Raw genomic sequence first — 13,990 nt, forward strand, 5'->3', positions numbered from 1 at the left:
CTATCATTACAGATGTGGATGATATTGCTGGTGTGTGTATGTTTAAAAAATGAATACAGTAGCATTATTATGTGAAGATATGTCTGTGTGTATTTTTTTCTTTTTATCCTTGGCTGAGAAAGAAGCCTTGCATGAGCATAAATAAGATTAACAGGTGCAACAGGTATTTTCCTGCAGCTTTCTTTTCCCACATATGCTGTTACAGGGTGTCCTCGGGTTATGACACGTCCCGTTCCTAGGACAGTGACATAACCAGAATTTTGGTGTAAGTCGAAACACAACCTAGCCTAAGTCACTTACCTATCATAACACAGTTGTAAAATTATAATCTAGAACATAAAAACACAGCTAAGCCACAGAAAAGGAAAAAGGACATAAATATACTGTACTGTACACTGTACAGTAGTAACAGAAAAAAATGACAAAAAGTGAGTGTAAAAAAAATTCCTTACCCTTTATTCCTGTGGTTGGCTTGCACAGTGGAAGGGGTATTGCAAGGTGGGAGACAGGGACCGACTGGAAGTAAGAAGCTAAAGAGGCAGGAGAACCTGCAGAAGGTGCTGGAGATACTGGGTCAGGTGAATCAGGATTGCCTAAGGAACATGCAGGAGACGCTGGAGATGATTCGACCTGTGCTACAGGTGTTTCATCTCAGGAAGCAGCTGATGTAGAGTATACAGGATCTGTTACAGGCCTCTCTACTTCTTAAAGAATTGTTCCAGGCTAGTCTGTAAGTACGAGGTAGTCCCTAAGTACAATGCTAATGGCATAAGCTGAAACACTCATGTCTTGATTTTTTAAAGTTTTTATGAGAGTGAGCGTTGTAAACTCAAAACGTATGTCGAGGCTGTCATAACCAGAGGACCCCATGTATATGTTTTTACATACAGACGTACTTCCTTCTTTTAAACAGCTACATAGTATTCTATAAGATGTTCTAGAAGAGTATATTTATATCTTATTTTACTTTTTATTTTTTGTGACAGAGACAGAGAGAGGGACAGATAGAGACAGGCAGGAAGGGAGAGAGATGAGAAGCATCAATTCTTCATTGTGGCTCCTTAGTCTCCTTAGTTGTTCATTGATTGTTTTCTCATATGTGCCTTGACTAGCGGGCTACAGCAGAGCGAGTGACCCCTTGCTCAAGCCAGCGACCTTGGGCTTCAAGCCAGCAACCTTTGGGCTCAAGCCAGAGACCATGGGGTTGTGTCTATGACTCCACGCTCAAGCTGGTGAGCCCCCCGCTCAAGTCAAATGATCCCGCGCGCAAGCCGGTGACCTCGAAGATTTGAACCTGGGTCCTCTGCGTCCCAGTCCAACGCTTTATCCACTGCACCACCACCAGGTCAGGCTCTATATCTTATTTAACAAAAAAAAATTTTTTTAAGTGAGAAGACGGAAGGTTGTGAGACAGACTCCCTCATGTGCCCTGACCAGGGTCTATCAGCAACCCACATTTATAGCTGATGCGCTAACCAGCCGAGTTATTTTTAGCTCCTGAGGCTGACACTCAGACCAACCAACCAACGGAGCATTCCTTAGGGCCTGAGGTTGACAGACTTGATGAGCAAGTAGCTAAGAGAGAGAAAAGAGAGAGAGGGAAGGGGGAGAGAGGAGGGGGGCAAATTGAATGGTTGCTTCTCATGTGTGCTCTGACTGGAATAGAACCCAGGATGTCTGCAGGCTGAGCTGACAGTCGATTCACTGAGCCAGTCTGCCCGAGGTTTATCTACATCTTATTGATGAACATTTAAGTGTATGGTTTTACAAAAAAATGCGGTGGTCAACCTCTTTATTTTTAAATGTTTCCTGAGCACATGAGGGAGTGTTTCTACTCAAAAGTAAATTGCTGGGTATGTGCATTTAAAATTTTAATAGTTCTGCCAATTGTCTTCTGAAATAGCTGAATAATTTATACTTGTATTAGCAGCATAGAAATGTGCCTGTTTCCTCAATCCTAATTAATATTCAACATTCTCAGACATTTTAATTTTTGCCAATATTATGGTAAAAATATTCTATTTGTATTTTCCTCATTTCTTCTTGAGCAGTTTTTTGTGTTCATTGTATTTTCATTCTGTAAGTTGTTATTAATATCTTCTGATTGGTATTTTTAGATCTTTTTATTGATTTGTAAAAATTCTCAGTACTCATTATTCTAGATTTAGATCTTTTATCTGTTTGAAAATAATTTCATTTTCCAGCTTATTGCTTTTCTTCTTTTAACCTTACGGCATCTTTTCTATACATTTTTGTTTTCAATTTGGAAATATTGGGCTTTTCCTTGAAGGCTTTTGTTTTCTGCGTCTTGCTTAAAAAGACTGTCTTCCTCAAGGCTATAAAATATTTTTTCTTTATTCATTACAATTTTTGTTGTTGTTGTTTTGTTTTACATTTAGATCTCAGATTTTCTTGGTTAATGTTGTGAGGTAAAGAGTTAATTTTTTATGTTTTTCCAAACATTTACCAATTTTGCCAGGCATATAATGAATAGTTGATCCTTTCTGTAGAGAGCCATCTATATTCAGTTTCTATAATATATACATGTGTTACTGGCAAAACCTTGAAGGAAAGAATTCAATCAAGAGACAATGTGGTCCTGGCCGGTTGGCTCAGCGGTAGAGCGTCGGCCTAGCGTGCGGAGGACCCGGGTTCGATTCCCGGCCAGGGCACACAGGAGAAGCGCCCATTTGCTTCTCCACCCCTCCGCAGCCCCTTCCTCTCTGTCTCTCTCTTTCCCTCCCGCAGCCAAGGCTCCATTGGAGCAAAGATGGCCCGGGCGCTGGGGATGGCTCTGTGGCCTCTGCCCCAGGCGCTAGAGTGGCTCTGGTCGCAACATGGCGACGCCCAGGATGGGCAGAGCATCGCCCCCTGGTGGGCAGAGCGTCGCCCCTGGTGGGCGTGCCGGGTGGATCCCGGTCGGGCGCATGCGGGAGTCTGTCTGACTGTCTCTCCCTGTTTCCAGCTTCAGAAAAATGCAAAAAAAAAAAAAAAAAGAGACAATGTGCAGCAAATAAAGGAAGAATTTATTGTCTGTGCTAGAGGAAAGTGTTGGGGACCGCAAGCCAACAGGGTCTTTGAGGTTTAGATTTTTGGGGGACAGAGGTATAGGGAACTAGCAGTCTGCCCAAGCCCTCACCTCACTTGCTTAGTGAAGTTGCTAAAGGCTGTTTTCCTCCACACCTCCACGTTAACTGTGGTGCTGGATAGGTCGTACTGGTCCTATCCCCCTTGTCCCTCTGAAAGACTTGAGTCTGTTTTCTTTTTATCCTTTGTTTTGTGAAGTTACCATGTTATGTATGGTGGGAGTTTACTACACTTGGGAAAATTCTTGGGTTGCCTTGGAAATGTGACTTTGTTTTAATGATATCTTTGATTTGCTAATGACCTCACTTTGCCTTATAAATAAAGCAGGTAGGGGGGTGGAGGCTCGCCTTTTGCAAGCTATCTTTGGAGTTACAAAAGGTCCTCCCGAGCCCACCTTTTTTTTCTTGAAGTCTATTTTCTTAATTCCGCGCAGTTCCCACTCAGGACCTGGAATCACTAGCCACGCTGGTTCAGGGCAGGAGAAGCAGAGAAACGGGGGCCTTACAGACAAGTTGAGTAGGGTAGCCCAGGACAAGGTGCCTGCCCATTGCTCCCCTGGTTGCAAGTCTTTTGGAGTTCCTTAGAGCTTAGAAAGAGAGAGAGAAATAAAACACACCTGGGGTGGGGAAGGGGTGGGGAGGAGGGAGGGGGCTGTGGCATGCTCCCAGGAAGGAGATCACATCGGTCCTCTAGCCTAAGGGCTTTTAAGGGTGAAGATCTTAAGGGAGGCCCCAGGGGAGGATCTCAATAGAACATTCATCAGCTCTCCAGATGTGTCCTTTGGTCTCCACTGATTGGTCAGTGCCAGGGCAGGGAGTTATTATCAATGCAGCTGGTTCTGAGGCGAGCAGTGGCATCCGCAGTGGCATCCTTGTCTGATTTTGCTGCTTTTACGGGGCTGGAGCTGAAACACAGTTGAAGCCTAGTTGCTATCCTTAGGTGTTAATGCTTAACACATTGTTGACCGCTCACAAGTTAACTCGTGTTTGCACTTGCATTAGCTATTTCAGTTTTTGAAAGTAAGGTTAATATAGGGTTATTGAATTTGTGACTCTTCACCCTGAGGGTCGAAGTTTGAAAAACAGCACACATTCTAAATTTTTAATTTTTTTATTTTACAGAGACAGAGAGAGTATCAGAGAGAGGGATAGACAGGGACAGACAGACAGAAACGGAAAGAGATGAGAAGCATCAATCATTAGTTTTTCGTTGCGACACCTTAGTTGCTCATTGATTGCTTCCTCATATGTGCCTTGACCGCAGGCCTTCAGCAGACCGAGTGACCCCTTGCTCAAGCCAGCGACCTTGGGTCCAAGCTGGTGAGCTTTGCTCAAACCAGATGAGCCCGCGCTCAAGCTGGCGAGCTCGGGGTCTCGAACCTGGGTCCTTCCGCATCCCAGTCCAACGCTCTATCCACTGCGCCACCGCCTGGTCAGGCAACATTCTATATTCTCATGCGGACTCCCTTTCTTCCCACTCCTCCAGGCGTGAGACCGCAAAATCGAAGGTACAGTAAACAAAATCAATCGCAATGTCGGGCTGTCTAAACTTGGACTATCTTCTAACCACTTGCAGTTTGGACACACATATCAAGGATATTATAAAATCTTTCTTTGTTGTGTTCAGTTTATTATAAAAAAGTGACTTTTTTGATATTTAGGTTTTTATTGCAATTATAGTATTACTAAAGTTTCAACCATGACGAATCATGAAGGTGAAGAACTTTTTTTTTTTTTTTTTTCTTCAGTGTCTATCTCTCCTCCTTTGCCTAGAGGTACACGTTAATCTCAGGGTTCCAGGAGAGAAGGGAGAGCCAAAATCAGTGTAGGGTGGTATGTAAACTTTGTCTCTTATTGAAAGGGAAAGGGAGTTCTTCAGATAACCTTAATCCTTTCAGAGAACTTAAAACCAAATGACCCTAGTCGTCCTTGTAAGTCAGGAGACTTCTATATCCTTTTCCCTCCATTTTCCAAAGAAAGGACAGGACAGAAAGCCCGACTTTTCCTCTTTAAAATGGCATTGCCAATACTAAGTTTTACAGTTCTGTGGCACCTTACCACACTACTCCTCTCTTGAAAAATTAGTAAATAAAATATTTTTTAAAAATTGTGAACTTTGAAACCACTTAAGCCCTATAAATATCAGTGATTATTGGATCTCCACATTGGTTCCTTGGTACGGCTTCAGGAAAATAAAAGAGTAGCTCCTTATCAGTAAAAAGCTGGAAAACCCCTACTCTCCTCTCTACCTAAGGGTCCAGAGGGCCTGGGCTTTCCCATCCCAAGGCTGCTAGTTCAGGGGCAAAGCTGTGAGGATTTGGGTGGGCCATCAATGTTGGACTAGGCTAAGGCTCAGGAGTCCGGGCTAAACTCCATGCTTTCCTGCAGGTCAAACGTCCCAATCCACAAACCCTGGTAAAGGACTGAAAAAAACGCAACCCTTAAAGACGATGAACTGAGAACCGAGACGCAGGGAGAGGGTCGGAGTGTGCTCTCGGGGGAGAAACCACAGAGCAAGAGAGCAGGTGGGTGCCGGAGAAACGACGCGTCTGGTCTAGTGGCAGGGCACGGGAGCGCTGGAGCTCAGCATCGTGAGTGCAAAGTGAAGAACTTTTTAATGAATTATATGCAGCCACTTTATCTGATTTTCCGAGTGATTTTGAAATATATTATAGTGATGTAGAAATTCATAGTTTATCGGAAGACAGTAATGAGTTGGATATTAGACCACCAAAACAACAAAAAAGGAATGTATTAAGATCTGATAGTTGAAAGTGATTTTGAAGACGAGTGGATTTAAAATTATATTACATTAACTTTGGAAGATTGTTCAAATATTTGGGGTGTAACTTCTGAGCTTAGTGATCCACAGAGCATCAGGAAAGTGACAGAATTACTTTTTAATGATGATTATTTTTATTTAGTTGTTTCTCAAACCAATTTATACCACCACCAAATGGAACAATTTTACAATTATTGCTATACAATATACCACACCAAAAAAATTACTAAAATATATAATATGTATAAAATATAATATGTAGCAGATATATACAAAATTTCATTTAAATTCATTATGTATAAATGAAGTATACTGAAGTTTATTTAGATTGTTTCACTTTCATACTCTATTATGAAAAAATAGCCGGTAACATGAGATAACTTCTGCTTAAAATTGCCGGTCAACAATGTGTTACGGATGATTCTCTGACTCCCTAGTTCATTCCCCTGCTAAGGGGTCTACATGACTAGCAACATCTAGTGGAGGAAAGGTTACCCTGGGGGCAAGGTCCTTGATTTCCCACCTTTATGCCCTGGTGGCTTTTTGTGCCTGGGATATAGTCCTTGCTCTGCTTCTGTCCAGCTGCCTACCACAGATGGGTCTATTTCTGAGTCGTCTTTTCTGTCCCATTGCTTGAACTGTTTTTTCTAGCACCAATTTCACGGTTGTATGTAATTACTCTTGTTTTATAGTATGTTTTACTGTATGTTAGAAATTTTCTATGATGGATCTAGAATACTCTGTGTTAGTCTGTTGGGTTGCTCTAACAAAATGTCACAGACTGAGGAGATTATAAGCAACAGAAATCTTTTTCTCACAGTTATGGAGGCTGAAAATCCAGGATATTGGCATCAGCAGATAGGTTTTAATGAGAGCTGCCTGGTTCAGACATGGCACCTTCCCGCTGTGTTCCCACATGATGGAAGGGGTAAGCTAGCTCTCTGGGGATTCATTCAGAAAGGCACTAATCCCGTTCATGAGGACTTCGCCTGCATGACCTGATCACCTCCCACAGGCCCCATCTCCTAAAAACATCCCCTTGGGGATTAGGATGTTAACGGGAATTTGGAGGTCGAGGAGAGGGACACAGTTTAAACCATAAGACTGTATCACTAAAAAAAAGGGCTTTTTATTCCTGAGAAGTTTGTTATATGTGTCCTTGCTCAACATTTGTCATGGGATATCTCACGGGCTGTGTCAGGATAATCATTGGAAACCTGACTTAACTTTATGCTCACAGGGCGCCATGAAGGTGGACCCAGTGGTACAGCCAGCTTAGAATCTTGGTAAAGCCTCCCCCAAGGTGACTTTCCAAACCAAATATCTCAGACTTAGGGAAATGAACTGTTGAGAGAGATTGTCTTTTAAGTATCTGTAAAAGCCAACCTCTGTGGGCTGCGGTTGGGACTTTATGTAGATATTTCCATGTCAGTCATCCCAGAGAGGAAAGGAAGCTGGGAGAGTGAAGGCTGAGGGAGAGGAAGGGAGCAGGCCTTGGACTTCCCAGAGAGCAGAGGGCTGCAGGTGTCCCCAGGTAGTGGGAACTAGGCGAGGGAGAGCCTCTTGTGGGCGGGAGCTGAGACCGGTGAAGGTCAGTAGGGGAACCTGTTTGGGATGACCTGGGTATGTTCAAGACCAGTATCCAGCTGTAAGGTTTTCTGTGTTATCATTTCTGGTTTTAAAAGTTTTTAAATGACTTGGTCTTAGATAGCTGTGTTGTTTAAAATTACAGGCTTACATTTGTATGAGTGCTAGAGTAGTAAGTGTGAAAGTTGCTAGCTGAATCTCATATTGGCCCTGTGTGTTAACAGCATTGTTATTCAAGGGAATCTAACAGTCCCTGGATCCCAGGAGGTGGCCAGGTGCAAGGGGATACCTCAGTTGTGAGGTTTCAGGTCAGCCCTAACAGTCACTAACACCTTTCCTTCAGCCCCAGCTTAATATCCTTAAAAGGAAGAAATCCTGCCTGACCGGGCGGTGGTGCAGTGGATAGAGCATTGGACTGGGATGCAGAGAACCCAGGTTCGAGGCCCCGAGGTCGCCAGCTTGAGCGCAGGCTCATCTGGTTTGAGCAAAAGCTCACCAGCTTGGACCCAAGGTCGCTGGCTCCAGCAAAGGGTTACTCGGTCTGCTGAAGGCCCGTGGTCAAGGCACGTATGAGAAGGCAATTAATGAACAACTAAGGTGTTGCAATGCACAACGAAAAACTAATGATTGATGCTTCTCATCTCTCTGTTTCTGTCTGTCTGTCCCTGTCTATCCCTCTCTCTGACTCTCTGTCTCTGTAAAAAAAAAAAAAAAAGGAAGAAATCCTAAATATGAGAGGCCAGTGTTGGGTATATTTATATGTCAGGAAGTAGAAACCTAGTGTCTTTAAGGTCCTAAAACAATTGTTGCAGAACTTAGAGAAAAGCCCAGGTCTCTGTTATCTGGAAGCCTGCTTCCTTATAGATTACCACTTCCCAAGAATTATCCTAAGGCTATAATTTTTTTTTCTAACTGAATTTATTGGGGCAACTTGGTTCACAAAACTATATACATTTTGCTCTGGTCGGATAGCTTGGTTGGAGCATCATCATAATATGCAAAAGTTGTGGATTTGGTCCCTAGTCAGGGCACATACGGAAACAGTTCAAAGTTTCTGTCTGTCTGTCTGTCTGTCTCTCTCTCTCTCTCCCTTTCTCTCTCTCTGAAATCAATAAATATATATATATTGTGTTTTTTTCTGAAGTGAGAAGTGGGGAGACAGAGACAGATTCCCGCATGCGCCTGACTGGGATCCACCCACTAAACCCACCAGGGAGCAATTCTCTGCCCATCTGGGGATTTACTCCATTGCAACTGGAGCCATTCTAGCACCTGAGGTGGAGGCCTTGGAGCCATCTCGGTGCCTGGGCCAACTTTGCTCCAGTGGAACCTTGGCTGCAGGAGGGGAAGAGAGAGACAGAGAGAAAGGAGAGGGGGAAGGGTGGAGAAGCAGATGGTACTTCTCCTGTGTGCCCTGACCTGGAATCGAACCTGGGACTTCCACACACTGGGCTGATGCTCTACCACTGAGCCAAATGGCCAGGGCCAATAAATAAATTTTTAAAAATTATTTTTTAAAAATATAGGTTTTAAGTGTACAACTCAGTAAAACACCACCTGCACACTGCATTGTATGCCCGTCGCCCCAAGCAAAGTCTCTTTCTGTTCCCATTCCCTTCTCTTTGCCCCCCCTTTTCCTCTGGCTATCAGCACACTGTTGTCTGTGTCTATGTGTTATATGTATATGTTTTTTTGGCTAATTCTTTCACCTTCTTTCATCTAGCTCCCAAACCCCCTTCCTTCTGACAGCTGTCAGTTTGTTCCATGTATCTATGCCTCCTTTTCAATTTTATTCATCAGTTTATTTTATTAGATTCCACATATAAGTGAGATTATATGGCACTTGTCTTTCTCTGATGGGCTTATTTCACTTAGCATAATAATCTCCAGGTCCATCCATGAAGTCACAAAAGGTACAATTTCCTTCTTTATGTATGGCCACATTGTATTCCATTATGTAAATATTCCACAGCTTTTTTTATCTACTTGCCTACTGATGGACACTTGGGCTGCTTCCAGATTTTGGCTTTGTAAATAGCACTGCAGTGAATATAGGGGTGCATGTATTCTTTCAAATTAGTGTTTTTGGATTCTTAGGCCATATTCCCAGAAGTGGGTTCACTGGGTCAAAAGGTAGTTAGTTCTATTTTAATTTTTTGAAGAAACTCCATACTGATTTCCACAGTGGCTGCACCAGTCTGCATTTGCACCATCAGTACACAAAGGTTCCCTTTTCTCCACATTTTCACCAACACTTGTTGTTTGTTGATTAATGGATGATAGCCATTCTGACAGGCATGAAGTAATAACTCATTGTGATTTTAATTTGCATTTCTCTGATGATTAGTGACATTAGGCATTTTTCATATCTATTGGCCATCTGTATGTCCTCTTTGGAGAAGTGTCTATTGAAGTCCTTTGCCCATTTTTCAACTGGATTGCTTGTCTTTCCGGTGTTGAGTTATAGAAATTCTTTGTGTATTTTGGAAATTAACCCCTTATCAGATGTATTATTGGCAAATATGTTCTCCCATACAGTGGGTTCCCTTTTCATTTTATTGATGGTTTCTTTTGCTGTGCAGAAGCATTTTAGTTTGATGTAGTCCCATTTGTTTATTTTTTCCTTTGTTTCCCTTACCTGAGGAGATATATTGGCAAAAGTATTGCTACAAAAGATGTCTGAGACTTTATTGCCTGTGTTTTCTTCTAGGATTTTTATGGTTTCACTACTTACATTTAAGTATTTTATCCATTTTGAGTTTATTCTTGTGTATGGTATAAGAAGGTGGTCTAGTTTCCCTTTTTGCATGTATCTGTTCAATTTTCCCAGAACCATTTATTGAATAGACTATCTTAACTCCATTGTACAATATGTTCTTGCCTTCTTTGTTAAATGTTAATTGACCATAAGGGTGTGAGTTCATTTCTGGGCTCTGTATTCTGTTTCACTGATCTGTATGTCTGTTTTTAGCCAGTACCAGGTTGTTTTGATTACAATGGCTTTGTAGTATAGTTTAATTGTGATATCTCCAACTTTTATTTTTCTCAATATTGCTGAGGTCATTAAGGGTCTTTTTTGGTTCCATATAAATTTTTGAAGTACATGTTCTAGATCTATGAAATATGCCATTGGTATTTAATAGGAATTGTGTTGAATCTATAGATTGCTTTGGGTAGTATGGACATTTTAATGATGTTAATTCTTCCAATCAGTGAACATGGTACATGCTTCCACTTATTTGTATCTTTCTTCAATAATGTTACAGTAATATAATGTTATAGTACTTAAATATATAGAAATATAGAAAAATATAGAAGATATATAAAAATAACTAAGGGTATAATATTAAAAGCCATTAAGGCAAGTGAATAAGAATACACCCTCTGGGTGGGAACTAATCTAGTGTGTACAGATATGTTAGGCAGACTATGCCTTTGCGCAGGGCCCAGTTAGTGTGTGTGTGAAGTTATATATAGATAAAAAGTGACTTGATGTGACAACTCTGTAGATTAACATAAAGGAAAAGCTTCCTGCTGGGAACTCCCCAAAAGTGACTTGATATGACAATTCTATAGATTAACATTAAAAGGACTTCCTGCTAGGAACTCCTAAAGAAGTGGTTCGATGTGATAATCCTGTAGATTAACACCTGTTAGAAGACGTATGCCAGAGAAAGGTACTAAAGCCAGGGGCCTCAGCTGCAGTTAGTCGTCCAGACTCCAACACTGAATGTGGACTGTTTCCCCGCCGCTCTGACCAAGGACAGCCGAGAGGAGCACACCGATGGGGCCCCATTAAGCTGTACCCAGGCACACCATAAGGATTTGTAAGTAATAAACTGCCTGTGTGATTCTTTTTTTAAAAACTATTTTTATTTATTCATTTTAGAGGAAACAGAGAGAGAAGGGGGGGAGCAGGAAGCATCAACTCCCATATGTGACTTGACCAGGCAAGCCCGGGGTTTTGAACCGGTGACCTCAGTGTTCCAGGTTGATGCTTTAGCCACTGTGCCACCACAGGTCAGGCACCTGTGTGATTCTTGCAGCTAACTTGTGTGTCAGTCGTGTTTTTCTTCTGGTGGCAATTGGTCTCAGTACCAATAAGTAGAATCCTCATAGCCTCCTCAAGAGTAGTCTCAAAGAGGCTGCCAGCCCTGCTCTTAAGCAGGAGTGCCCCACTACGTGCGGAAGTTGAATTAGGGATGCCTAATTGATGTAGAGCTAGGGCCCTACTAGGACAAATGCCCTACAATTTTCAGAGTATAGGTCTTTCACCTCTGCAAGGCCAGGGGCTATCACCGTGGCCATGCAGGTTCTCATTGGATTCAGGCAGATGGTAAAGGAACAGTGGAGCCAGAAAATGGTGAACCATTCCGTTTATTAAAGTCTCATAATGGCGGATGAGCTAACAGACAGGGAAGACCTCTTCCCCTTTTCCTTCTAGACTCACTTGGACTCACAGGCCCCATAAGCCTCAGCGCTCCCCAGACAAACAGGCTGGACAGAAACCTCAGGGCTCCCAAGCTCCTCAGCACTCCCTTTCTGAATTCTCCTGCAAAACTGGCTGGGGGAAAAAACCCTTCTCCAGCAAACAATGGACCTTTCCAGGCAGGAAGGCGGTCTGCAATTTGCCATCTGCTGCCCTGAGGGCAAGCACCCTCAGCCTTCCTTAGACCAGACACACATGGCACTGTCCCAATACAAGGGAGCAAGACTGAAAAAAAACACTTATTTACCCAACATTCCACCTCTTTTGCTCGCTTCATAATCTATACCATAGGTATCCCTGTGCAAGGAATGAGGTAAATTACATAAACAGATTATAGCAATAGCACAAGTTATACAATTGCAACAATTATAAAGGTGCCCTTTACAATGTCTCCCTACACACTATGCTCAAGGCACAAACTGGAAGCCCATCTCTAGCCCTCTACCCTATGGTAGGTGGGAGGACCTGTATAGTCCAGGGCTGTGTCCATGGAAACCTTAAAGTGTTCTTGGTGTGTCTCTCCAACTGGATGAAAAGCTTCCTGAGTGCAGGAGGGCCTCCACCAGAGCTGGGCCTCGCCCCCATCAGTGTCTCTCATACTGTCGAAAAGTGGTATGTCCATTCAACAAGGGAGACAGTGTCCTCCTCTGGTCATAGTTCAAGGTCCATCCCATCTCTCAGTGATCAGTCCATGATAGACAGCCCAGCTGTCTTTGCAAATCACCAAAGTAAAGGTCCATTATAGGCAACTAGGTTCACATAAGGCCTCAGTCATCCCCCCCCCCCTCATTCCTGTCATCATGGCAGCTCTGAAGATGCTGCCCCAAGGAGGAGCATGTGGCAACAGTAGCCAACCTCTCCATCTCTGCTTTGGAGAACATGATGCCGTCCACCCCTATGTCCCACAATTGCAGCAGCCCTACCAGGGGAGGTATTCTTTGTTGCTGGGTTTTCACCTTCTGGACAACCACTAGCTAAGCTCTGAGTGTGCCAGCTGCAACTTCAGCTCGAGCCTCCTCATCCTCAGCAGAGGAGCTGGAAACACCTGCTCCTGCTGACTCAGAGCCACTCCTCCAGCACAGCTCCATCTTTGGATCCTGCAGCTGCGGCTCTTGGCCTAAAGCTGAACCCACAGTTGTTCCTCCAACAACTGCCACTGCCAACGTTTAGCTTCTAGGGAAAACTGCAACTTGTGAACCCATTTGGCCTCCTTCTTCAGTGACCTTTCCAGTTCCAAGCACTGTACCTGCAGTTCTTGGATCTGCAGCTCTTTCTCTTGTGACTATTATAGCTCATATCGTTGCTGCTGCTTGGTTTGCAGACCTTGGGCAGCCTCTTGCATAGAGTTCTCAGTTTCCTCTCGCAGGGCTGTAAGAAACAGCACTTGAGGCTGATGCTCTTAGACCAACCGAGCTATCCTCAGCTCTCAAGGCCATGCTTGAACCAATTGAGCCACTGGCTGCAGGAGGGGAAGAGGGAGAAAAAGAAAGAAGCAGATGGTTATTTTTCCCTTGTGCCCTGACCAGGAATCAAACCAGGGATGTCTGTACACTGGGCTGATGCTCTATCCACTGAGCCACTGGCCAGGACCAGGATTGTTTCCTTAATTTCTCTTTCTGATAGTTCATTATTGGTATTAAAAATGCCAGTGATTTCTGAATATTAATTTAGTATCCTGCTACTTTGCCAAATTTATTTATTAGATATAGTAGGTTTTTGGTGGAGTTTTTAGGATTTTCTCTGTACAATATTATGTCATCTATGAAGAATGACAGTTTTACTTCCTCCTTTCCAATTTGGATGCCTTTTATTTCTTCTTCTTGTCTTATTACTATGGCTAGCACTTCTAGTACTATGTTCAATAAGAGAGGTGAAAGTAGACATCACTGTCTTCTTCCTGATCTTAAGGGGATTGCTTTTAGTTTTTGCCAATTGAGTATGATGTTGGCTGTGGGTCTGTCATATATGGCCTTTATTATGTTGAGGTATGGTCCCTCTATTCCCACTTTACTGAGAGTTTTTATCATAAATGCATGCTTAATTTTA

The 13,990-nt window shown here is 43.0% G+C and overlaps 1 long non-coding RNA gene across 1 annotated transcript in view; it reads left to right on the forward strand.

Annotated features, from left to right (window-relative positions):
* Positions 1–13,990, forward strand: part of LOC136311050 (uncharacterized) — a 43,096-nt gene that overhangs the window by 6,996 nt on the left and 22,110 nt on the right. The window contains exon 2 of the long non-coding RNA XR_010726674.1: positions 5,475–5,611. This is a non-coding gene — a long non-coding RNA (uncharacterized lncRNA). The remainder of the gene's footprint in view (positions 1–5,474; positions 5,612–13,990) is intronic.

This window comes from Saccopteryx bilineata, chromosome 7 (assembly GCF_036850765.1).
Source record: "Saccopteryx bilineata isolate mSacBil1 chromosome 7, mSacBil1_pri_phased_curated, whole genome shotgun sequence".
NCBI lineage: Eukaryota > Metazoa > Chordata > Mammalia > Chiroptera > Emballonuridae > Saccopteryx > Saccopteryx bilineata.